This window comes from Podarcis liolepis (genome assembly GCF_965112155.1).
Source record: "Podarcis liolepis genome assembly, chromosome: 2".
NCBI lineage: Eukaryota > Metazoa > Chordata > Lepidosauria > Squamata > Lacertidae > Podarcis > Podarcis liolepis.
In genome coordinates, this window is record NC_139555.1 from 2,664,653 (window position 1) to 2,676,340 (window position 11,688).

The 11,688-nt window shown below is 46.3% G+C and overlaps 1 long non-coding RNA gene across 1 annotated transcript; it reads right to left on the reverse strand.

The window, feature by feature from the left end:
• Positions 1-419: 419 nt before the first annotated feature.
• LOC310699165 lies at positions 420-11,275 on the reverse strand. The gene is made up of 2 exons (XR_014521955.1): positions 11,223-11,275; positions 420-696 (listed from the first exon to the last, which is right to left on the reverse strand). It is a non-coding gene; the product is annotated as an uncharacterized lncRNA (long non-coding RNA).
• Between the last annotated feature and the right edge of the window lie 413 nt (positions 11,276-11,688).

An 11,688-nucleotide genomic window follows, 5' to 3' on the forward strand; every position in this document is an offset into this window, starting at 1 on the left:
CCAACATCAGGGTCTTTTCCAGGGAGTCTTCTCTTCTCATGAGGTGGCCAAAGTATTGGAGCCTCAGCTTCACAATCTGTCCTTCCAGTGAGCACTCAGGGCTGGTTTCCCTAAGAATGGATACGTTTGATCTTCTTGCAGTCCATGGGACTCTCAAGAGTCTCCTCCAGCACCATAATTCAAAAGCATCAATTGCTTTTTATAGCCTTAGTCTCCAGAAAATAGCCAAATCTCCTATCAGAGTTGGCCAAGCTGGTGGCCAGCACCAAATCTTGTGACAGCAAACACCATAGTTTTAACTGCACAGAGCAAAAGAACTGCGTCCCTTTGTCTGCCCCAAATTTCCCACCATTCAGTTTCACTGGATGACCCCTCGTATTATGGGATAGGAAGAAAACCTTCTCTCTATCCACTTCCTGCACAGTGTGCATCATTTTATTGCGTGAATGTAGGCAATAGCAACACCATCACCTAAAGAAACACCACCCACCCTCTTGTACGCACACAAATGCAGCAAACCCCACGCAGCTCCAGACCAATTCCTGGAGACGGAATGTCGTGCCCTTGACGGAATCACAGGAAACACCTTGTCCCTGGAAAGCCATGGCAGCGTGCCTGGTGCAGGGGCCTCTTCCGTCTCCTGCATTGTTTACAACACACCAAGCTGGATTTTCTTTTCTGCCTTGTGGTTGTGACCTGCGTGGTGCAAGCAGAGGGGGAAGAGCCTCATCAATGGAGCAGCTTCCAAGAAACCTATGCCTGGGAGCAGGCCCCATTGAATGTGGTGGGGCTTGGGATTGAGCTTCAGGTCCCACTGCAAGCAATGGGTCTGGTCTCATTCATTTCAGAAGGACTTGGAACAGAATCCTGCTCACGGTTACTGAGCCAAGTCCCGCTGTGATCAGTGGAGCGTAGAGTGGAGTGCACCCTAAACATACAATTTGATCTCAGTCGGGCTTAGAAAATGTGCATAGGGTTGTTCTGAAAGTATGGTTCAGTGCAATTCAGTTGGCCCGAGAATTTGATCTTGGTAAATCTTTATTCTATCAAGTCTAACAAAGTTTCTGCCATCTAGCCAATGTCTCCAGCAATGGAATAAGGCATTTGCAACCAATCAGGGATCCTAGTGGTTGTATACAGTGCTCACTCGACTTCCTGCTGTTCCAGTGGCACCCCAGAATCACATGGTCTCTTGCTGCCTCTGTTTGCCACTTATAGAGGATAATAATTTGTAAACTAGGAATGGCTGAACTTTCACATTTGTCCTCTGGACCTAACACGATGTGGTTTTTTGTTTTTAAAGCACTTTGTAGTTGAAAGGGTGCACTATCCTCTCAGGGGGAAAGCACTGTTTAAATCCGATTGCTTTCAATGGGAGAGATTTAAGCACATTCATCATTCTACCATTGAAAGCAATGAGATTGAACGCTAGCTGGGTTGTGGGCTCTTAAAATGCAAATGATTCCTGGAAGTGCTAAAGGAATAATGAGGCCTTTCCAGATAATCAATTAATCAATGCAAATTATGATAATCAAACTGTAAAGCAACCAGATGGATAACCAATTGCGAAATATGTGTATAAGCTAATTTTTCAAACATTTCCCAGACTCAGGATCAAAGGTGGAAGGGAGAATCACACACACTCTGAGCACCAAATGTTAAGTATGAACCTTCCCTTATGAAGCTGCAGAGGCAATAAGCTTCCCTTTGAACAGTTTGTTCGCACAAATGCCAAAGGAAGCTAGCTAAGCTGTGAGGTCTTCATCACCACCTTACTAACTCTGCGAACTGGGCCTCCATTGTATGATTGGGACTTTGAAATGCTAATAAATTTGCCTCACAATATCACCACCAGCCCCAGTTTCCCTTCCTTGCTTTTATCATCCTGTTGTTGTCTGGAAAAGCCTGTGTTTTGAGAAGCTCTCCTCTACATCTTTTTTTCAACAAACAACTTGTTCTTTTTAAAAATAAATAAAGTTCATCACATTTTTTTATTTTAAAAAACCACCTCGGTTTACCAGCAGGGATTCATTTCTGCAATAACAAGTGCTAGACCTCAAATTTGCCTCCAGGGAAATATTTATTCACACCCCAGTTTTCCTCCAGGGAGCTGGAGGAATTCTCTCCCTCATTTTATCCTCACAACAACCCTGTGATGTAGGTTAGGTGGAGAGTGACTGGCTCAAGGTCACCCAATGAGCTTCATGGCAGAGCAGGGATTCGAACCTTGGTCTCTCAGGTCCTAGTGCAGCACTCTAACCACTTGATTTTGCAGCTTTTGCTGGAACATACTAATACAGCTACCCTTCTGGAAATTGTCACTAAGGTTCCTCATTGTTCAGGAAAAGGCATTCTCAATATGCTCAGAGGCATTCTCCTTTCTTCACATTTTCCTAATTCAAACCCAAGTTCTGATGGAGACAAAAGTTCTGTTGGATCTGCGAACAAAGGCGGAAACATCAGAGTCTGCAGGGCAGAGTTGAAGAAGGAGCAAAAAGGGTTATACCCATCTTTTAGATTTAGGGGAGCTAGTCTCAAACGTTTGTTGGGGGAGACCTAGGTGTTTTGTGTGTGTGTGTGTGTGGAGGGGAAGTTATTTGTCCTGTCCTCAAGCTTTTTATGATGGAGGACCTCTGTAGCCACCCCCAACGACACGATCTCAAGATGGAAGGGGAGGGAACAGCTGCAGTCGCCTGCGATTCCTGCGCAATGTTTGCCATCTTGCCAAAGGTTGCAGGCAGCTTTACCTGCAGCAATTGCATGTTGATTGCCCTTTTAAAAGACAAAGTCCAGCAACTGGAGGAACGTGTAGCTACGCTCCAAAGAATTAGAGAGCTGGAGCTCTTCTTGGAAGCAACAGAGCACACCGTCTCCACCAGAGAGGAGACAGGGGACTCCCCTGAGAAGGAGGATAGTTCAGCAACACAGGAGCCAGATATATGGAGAAACGTGACTCAAAGAAGTAGGAGGCCCAGGGTTCACTCTGATTGTTTAGAAATACACAATCGCTTTGAAGTCCTCTCCCCTAGCATGGAAGACGAGGAGCAGACTCCATTTGAGGATCTCTCCCTCATTACAGTCGATCAGGTATATGAAGACGAGCAGCAAAGTCAGTCCTCAGGGAATGTGCAGATGACCTTGGAACAGACAGCTCACAGAAGAACCCCGACCAAACCCAAGAGGAGGCGTGTAGTGGTGATAGGGGATTCCCTACTGAGGGGAACAGAAGCAGTGATCTGTGGGCCTGACAAGATGTCTCGGGAAGTGTGCTGTCTCCCCGGGGCTAAGATCCAAGATGTAACTGAACGACTGCAAAAAATCATAAAACCCACTGACGAATACCCCTTCCTCTTGGTTCATGTGGGAACCAATGACACTGCAAGCAATAGCCTCCAGAAGATCAAAAGAGACTACGAGGCTCTCGGCAGGAAATTGAAGCAACTAAATGCACAAATTGTCATCTCGTCTGTCCTCCCAGTTGAACGACGTGGCCCAGGGAGAGAGGGGAAAATAGTGGAAGTGAACAGCTGGCTTCGCAAATGGTGTAAACAGGAACGGTTTGGATTCTTAGATCACGGACTGCAGTTTCTTGAAGATGGTCTTCTGGCAAGTGATGGGCTGCACCTCACAACGGTTGGGAGAAATGTTTTTGCCAAAAATCTCAGAAACCTCATCAGGAGGGCTTTAAACTGACTAATGTGGGGGAGGGAGACAGTGCTCCTGAGGGTAGGAGTCTATCAATTAATGAAGATGATCATCCAAATGTCATAGACCAAATGGAGCAAACAGCACGCGGACCTAGTGGAGGGAGGAAAAAATCCTTAAATAAGAGACACGGGGGAATGATTAATGGACTTCAATGTCTGTACACTAATGCGCAAAGCATGGGAAATAAACAAGATGAGCTTGAGCTCTTGGTACAGCAAACTAAATATGACATAATAGGCATCACTGAAACCTGGTGGGATAAGTCCCACGATTGGAATGTAATAATGGGGGGATACAATCTATTTCAGAGAAACAGACCAGACAAGAAAGGAGGAGGAGTGGCGTTATATGTCAGGGATGTGTATACCTGTGAAGAGATCCAAGATTTAGAACCTCAAAGCCAAAGTGAGAGCATTTGGGTCAAAATTAAGGGAGAGAAGAATAACAGAGACCTCATTGTGGGAGTTTACTATAGATCCCCAAGCCAAACGGAGGACATAGATGCTGCCTTCCTGGAACAGATGGCCAAGCATGCAAAAGGAAGGGAGATAGTAGTAATGGGGGACTTCAATTACCCGGATATTTGTTGGACGTCAAACTCAGCCAAGAGCATAAGGTCAAACAGATTCCTCACTGGCCTTGCAGACAACTTCATTGTCCAGAAAGTGGGAGAAGCAACAAGAGGAACAGCCATTTTAGATCTGGTCCTAACCAATGTTGATGACCTGGTTAGTGGGGTAGATGTGGAAGGATCATTAGGCGCGAGTGATCATGCTCTCCTGAAGTTTACTATACAGCGGAAAGTAGCAGCCAAGCATACTAGGACTCAATTTCTTGACTTTAAGAAAGCCGACTTCATAAAACTTAGGGAAGTGCTGGGTGAGATCCCATGGACAGTAATACTAAAAGGAAAGGGAGTTCATGATGGCTGGGAGTTTGTTAAGAGGGAGATAGTAAAAGCACAACGTCAGGCAATACCAATGAGACGAAAACATGGAAGGTGCCTAAAGAAACCAGGGTGGCTATCTAAAGAACTTTTAACTGAATTAAGATTAAAAAAGGATATGTACAAAAAATGGAAAAGGGGGGAAACCACCAAAGAGGAATTCAAACAAATAGCCAGCACGTGTAGACACAAAGTCAGAAAAGCTAAAGCACAGAATGAACTCAGGCTTGCTAGAGAGGTTAAAAGCAACAAAAAAGGCTTTTATGGGTATGTTCGTAGCAAAAGGAAGAACAAAGAAACAGTGGGGTCACTCAGAGGAGAAGATGGTGAAATGCAAACAGGAGACACAGAAAGGGCTGAACTCCTCAATGCCTTCTTTGCCTCAGTCTTCTCCGATAAAGAAAACAATGCCCGACCTGAAGAATTTGGAGCAAATGATTCAGCAAAGGAAACACAGCCCAGAATAACTAAGGAGATAGTACAAGAATATTTGGCTAGATTAGATGTATTCAAGTCTCCAGGGCCAGATGAACTGCATCCAAGAGTATTAAAAGAACTGGCAGATGTGATCTCAGAACCACTGGCAGTCATCTTTGAGAATTCCTGGAGAACAGGCGAAGTCCCGGCAGACTGGAGGAGGGCAAATGTTGTCCCTATTTTCAAAAAGGGGAAAAGAGAGGACCCAAATAATTACCGCCCAGTCAGTCTGACATCAATAGCAGGGAAGATTCTGGAACAGATCATTAAGCAAACAGTCTGTGAGCACCTAGAAAGGAATGCTGTGATCACCAATAGTCAGCATGGATTTCTGAAAAATAAGTCATGTCAGACTAACCTGATCTCGTTTTTTGACAGAATTACAAGCCTGGTAGATGAAGGGAACGCAGTGGATGTAGCCTACCTTGATTTCAGCAAGGCATTTGACAAGGTGCCCCATGATATTCTTGTAAAGAAGCTGGTAAAATGCGGTCTTGACTATGCTACCACTCAGTGGATTTGTAACTGGCTGACTGACCGAACCCAAAGGGTGCTCATCAATGGTTCCTCTTCATCCTGGAGAAGAGTGACTAGTGGGGTGCCACAGGGTTCTGTCTTGGGCCCGGTCTTATTCAACATCTTTATCAACGACTTGGATGATGGACTCAAGGGCATCCTGATCAAATTTGCAGATGACACCAAACTGGGAGGGGTGGCTAACACCCCAGAGGACAGGATCACACTTCAAAACGACCTTGACAGATTAGAGAACTGGGCCAAAACAAACAAGATGAATTTTAACAGGGAGAAATGTAAAGTATTGCACTTGGGCAAAAAAAATGAGAGGCACAAATACAAGATGGGTGACACCTGGCTTGAGAGCAGTACATGTGAAAAGGATCTAGGAGTCTTGGTTGACCACAAACTTGACATGAGCCAACAGTGTGACGCGGCAGCTAAAAAAGCCAATGCAATTCTGGGCTGCATCAATAGGAGTATAGCATCTAGATCAAGGGAAGTAATAGTGCCACTGTATTCTGCTCTGGTCAGACCTCACCTGGAGTACTGTGTCCAGTTCTGGGCACCACAATTCAAGAAGGACACTGACAAACTGGAACGTGTCCAGAGGAGGGCAACCAAAATGGTAAAAGGCCTGGAAACGATGCCTTATGAGGAACGGCTAAGGGAGCTGGGCATGTTTAGCCTGGAGAAGAGGAGGTTAAGGGGTGATATGATAGCCATGTTCAAATATATAAAAGGATGTCACATAGAGGAGGGAGAAAGGTTGTTTTCTGCTGCTCCAGAGAAGCGGACACGGAGCAATGGATCCAAACTACAAGAAAGAAGATTCCACCTAAACATTAGGAAGAACTTCCTGACAGTAAGAGCTGTTCGACAGTGGAATTTGCTGCCAAGGAGTGTGGTGGAGTCTCCTACTTTGGAGGTCTTTAAGCAGAGGCTTGACAACCATATGTCAGGAGTGCTCTGATGGTGTTTCCTGCTTGGCAGGGGGTTGGACTCGATGGCCCTTGTGGTCTATTCCAACTCGATGTTTCTATGATTCTATGATTCTATGATTCTATGATTCTAACTTTTCTCGGGGTTAGCAAAAGCCAATGGTTCTTTCAGTAAAGCTATGTTTAGGATTTTGCCATTGACTGAGGAGGATTAAATCAGAATCACAGGAAAAAAGAAAAAGAAAAAAATGAGATTAACTCTGCCAGTCCGGAACACATTTTCTCAGAGGGAAACCCCAGTGAGTTCAGTGCTACTTACTTTCAAATAAACTTAGGGAAGCAATGTTATTCTGTGTCCCATGTCCCACAGTGTTAGACAGCTGTGAAAAGGCAAATTCCAAGCTACAGATCATTAGGAAAGGAAATTTAAAAATTAGAATTGCAGATGTCATAATGTTGTTCTGGTGTGGCTGCATTTGGAATGCCAGGCCTACAAATCTACACATTTTGCCTTAGTGGCGACTTGGAAACCAATCTGCCTGTGTGTTTGGCTGCCCTGCTCCCTAAAATGTCTGGTCGACCTTCATGTTTATAGATAAATAATTTTTACAAAGGCACTGCAAGCCTTTGGTGCTTCCTCCTACAAAGGAGATGGAGCTTCTAAATATGGGCACAGAAGAAAGCAGACAGGCAGAAAGTGCTAGCTCCAAAACAGCACATCGGGTTTTTAAAAAAGCGCTTCTCCCTACAAACCTCTTAGCAATTCTGCCAAATCTGGCAGATAGGAGTCCAGTCTCCACTCTGACAGGCAACTGACACATTCCAGATCCTTGGAACAAAGCCAGTCAGTTGCCCACGAGAGCCCATTGGGTATCCATCAACTATCATGCCTAGATAAAGGTAAAGGGACCCCTGACCATTAGGTCCAGTCACAGATGACTCTCGGGTTGCGGCGCTCATCTCGCTTTATTGGCCGAGCATGACTTAGCCGCTTCTGGCGAACCAGAGCAGCGCATGGAAAAGCCGTTTACCTAGTGCACTACTAAAGTTCCCATCAGACCTGGCATAGCTCAGCAATGTGTGGCCTCTTCTGGAAGGAAGGAAGGAAGGAAGGAAGGAAGGAAGGAAGGAAGGAAGGAAGGAAGGACACTGTGTCCCCTAGCATCACTTAGGAGAGTCCTCTTTCCTGCCTCTGCTCCTCTCAGCGATCCCTCCTCTGATCTTGATGCCCAAATCCAGCTTCCAGGTCCAGCTCTCCCATTCCTCCCCAGTCTGCAACACACATCAAAGAAAGGCCAATGGAAAGGATCAGAGTGTCTCTTCTCACAGCGCCTCTGGTTTCCAGGGCGGAAGGGATGTTGATTCAGCAGCAACAGTTTGGGGGCAAAAGCCAAGGGGACAGCCTGGGTTTGGCTGCTCTGCAAGGAGATGGTGGACGGCTGCCCAGCAGCGGACGCTGCCAGAGTGCTGAAAGAGCCAGGGTGATGGCAGAAAGGGCAAGCTGGTTTATCTAACGCCAACTTTCCTGCAGGAGCAGACACATGACAGCTGAATCTCCCCCATCCACCCACAGATCCTTGTCCTCTCCCCTCCCCTCCTGGTCCTTGGCAATTTGCTTAGCCTTTTCTGGAGAGACCACACAGAGCCAAAAATCTGGATATGAACCCTGCACAACATTCATAGGATCTGCCAACATGCAAGACTCGCTTTGCAGGCCGTTTCACACACACATTGTGCAGGATCGTGGTGTGTGACACCCAACAAGACATGCCTGCACCAAATTGCCTTGCACGCAGGAATGAGGTGTTCGAAGCAGCACCTGTCCAGACAACCAGTTTAACATTTGGTAAAACTATTCATGGACCGTACTACTTCAGACTGCAAGCAGGGGGTGGGGTGACATCCCTGATTGCTCCCCTGTACAAAGAACTCCCAATTATAAAACTGTTGACTGGCATCTGTCCATCTTGGGAGACCATGGAAGAGGGTGCTTTGGGAGTGAAGACAAACAGGTGCAGCACTTACTGTAACTGCTGCCTCCCACGTTGTTTTTGCTGTGTTAGCAGCCCTGAAGTGACCTCCTTGGGGTGCAAGCCTGGGCAGCGTGTCTGGAGGTCCTGGGCTGCCCAGATGACAAGACCCCTCTCAGCCTTGCTGATGTGGTCCAAAGGACAGCAGAGCAAGATGTTTGGCACCAGCTTTGTTGCAGGAGTTGCCAGAAGGAGGTGTACAAGTTGCCATCCCACCATCTTAGGGACTTCAGATTTTTGTACGGTCTATTCCTTAGCCTTTCTTCTCCTGAAGATGCCCTGCAGGCAAGCAAGTATGGATTTTTCCTCAGGGTTTACTGCTGAAGCCTTTCTCACAAATGAGTATGGCTACAAGGCTCAGAGTTTTTCTTCTTCTATAGAACTATGACGTGTAGGGGGTACAGAAGTGTGTGCACTGGCCTTTCCCCACTCCAAACACGCTTAGAAGCCAAACGGCAACTGGGGGGCCACTAGGGGTGCATCGGAAGATGGCTGACAATAACATCTCTCCGACCCACACCAGGTAATTAAGAGGCTGTGATGGGAGTAAACAGCCTCCCGGCCCCCCCAAGTGGGTGGGGGGGACTGCCCTTGCCTGCTGTGCCCTATACCACCCCCGAATTTGAGGGCGTGGGGCACTAGGCAGAAAGCCCTTGTGCGGACTTCGGCGCTCCTGGACGCTGTCTCTAATCCGTGCCTCTAGCTGCAGCAACTTCAAAAGAAACAATTAGGAGGAAGCTAATGCACATATTTCAAGGAAGAAGGGGGAGTAAAGACTGCTTACCGAAGAGATCTCTGAGAAACAAGACGGGTCGGAGGAACAGGAATAAATCATGAGAAGACACACCAAGGCTCGGTATGTTCGGCAATGAGACTGGATGGGGGGGAACCTTTCCTTTCTTTTCTCTATGTGATTAACCAAGAATCCCCCCCCCCAAGTCACAAGTCAGAAATGCCGTTTAAATGACTTAAGCTGAGGATTTAAGACTGTGTGGAGATAATTTTCTAACCAAAGCATGTTTTAAGGAGACCGTGGGAAGTATAAGAGCTTTGGAATGACGCAGCAAAAAATAGCGTCACCATTTTGGCAAGTTCTGTTGAAAGACTTATGTCTGGGAGGAGGAACAGATCTGTTTTCATATTGTGGGTGAGCCTCCTCAGAGGGACTAAAGAAGGCGACAGATTTGCAAGACTAATGATGGAGAGTGCTTTTATTTATGAAAGTGATGATATATGGAAACCATCTCGACATGATGATTGGACGAACGGAAAAATTCACACAGGATTATAACTGGTGTTTGTTTACCTGCTCAAGGAGATTATCAGAAGAGATCATAAAGAAAAAAAGAAAAATATACGAACAAGATGAGATGTGGGAACAGCAAGATAGGATTGGACAGAATTATGAACATTATTTGGACAGATTTGTGGATATTAATGCAGCAGCAAGAAGATGATTGGAATCCCCTTCTGAACTTGAAATATGGGTCCCCCCCCCAACAAAAAATTTAAATTTCGGCTTTGTAATTTGGAATTTATGTGATGTGATTTGATTTGATTTGATTGGTCGGTTAATAAAAAATATTTTTTAAAAAATAGAAGCCAAACGGCAACTGGGAAGCCTGCTCAGACCAGGGCTTATGATGTGCAGGGAGGTTTCTAAGCAGAACAATTTACTGGCCAAGCATGTTCACAATCCCTCTTCACACCTTCACACTACTAAGAGGACCCTGCTGGGTCAGGCCTATGCCCCATCTAGCCCAGTGACCTCTTCTCATAGTGGCCCACCAGATGCCTATTATGGGAAGCCCACCAGCACAGGCATAGGCAAACTCAGCCCTCCAGATGTTTTGGGACTACAATTCCCATCATCCCTGACCACTGGTCCTGTTAGCTAGGGATGATGGGAGTTGTAGTCCAACAACATCTGGAGGGCCGAGTTTGCCTGTGCCTGCACCAGCAGGATCTGAGCACCAGAGCCCTCTCCTCTGCTGTGGTTTCCAGCAACCAGAATTCAGAAGCATTTCTGCCTCCAGCTGTGGAGGCGGAGCAGAACCACCCTGGCTAGAAGCCAAGGATAGCCATCTTCTCCATGAATGGTTCTAAGCCTCTTTTACAGTCATTGAAGTTGGTAGCCATCATCACGGCCTCCTGAGGGAGGGAGTTCCACAGTTTAACTATGTGCTTTATTTTATCTCACCTGATGCTCCGCTGGATGCCCACAAGTGTGATGAAAGGAGGGGGGGACGTTATCCACTTTCTCCATACAGTGCATAATTTCATCAATTTCTATCACGTCAGGGCTTGGGTGTGCCGCCCTGCTGCCCTTGTCATGTCTTCACAGTGAACACCTAACGAGGCTTTAGATGTCAGGGGAAGAATTCAAGCCCAGCTTTCCCCTAACATGCTAATTTTCCAGTTCTAGATAGTTGGGCAGGTGGCAGCCTGAAACGGCACAGTTCCAGAATTTTTCATTTTATTTAAACCACTTTTATCCCTGTATTCAGCCAAAAAGGGGTCCCAGAGCAGCTTGTAACTGTCAGCCATAGGACATAAGGACAGGACACAAAAGGAAAAGGGGTTGGGAGGTGGAAGGCAAATTACCAGCTGGTGATGACCAGCTGGAACAGAAAGATTTCAATGCGTGGAACAGAAAGATTTCGATGCGAGAAGAAGCCAAAAGCTGCTAGTTTTCAGCAGAGCGGATGGAGAGTCCATGCAGCTCTCCTCTGTCTGCTGGAATGGCTGTTGCTGACAGGTGAGGGGGGAGGTGGTCTCCCAGCAGAGCAGACCCAGAGGCCTGTAGCCCCATCTCTCTCCCTCTCTTACAGCCTGAAGGAATAGCTGTTGCAGATGATGGTTGAGGGAGAAGTCCAATGATTAACAGTTTTCAGTGATGTCATAATATGTGATGTCATAATATGTGACATCATAATAATGGAATGGGCATGAGCAGAGTACCTTTCCTTCACCATTGAATAACCACATATCTGGGGCTAAAGGGAAGCGGGTTTGACCTCCAGGCAAATTTTATTTGCTTTTAAACTTGTAGAGCTCTCTCTCTCTCTCT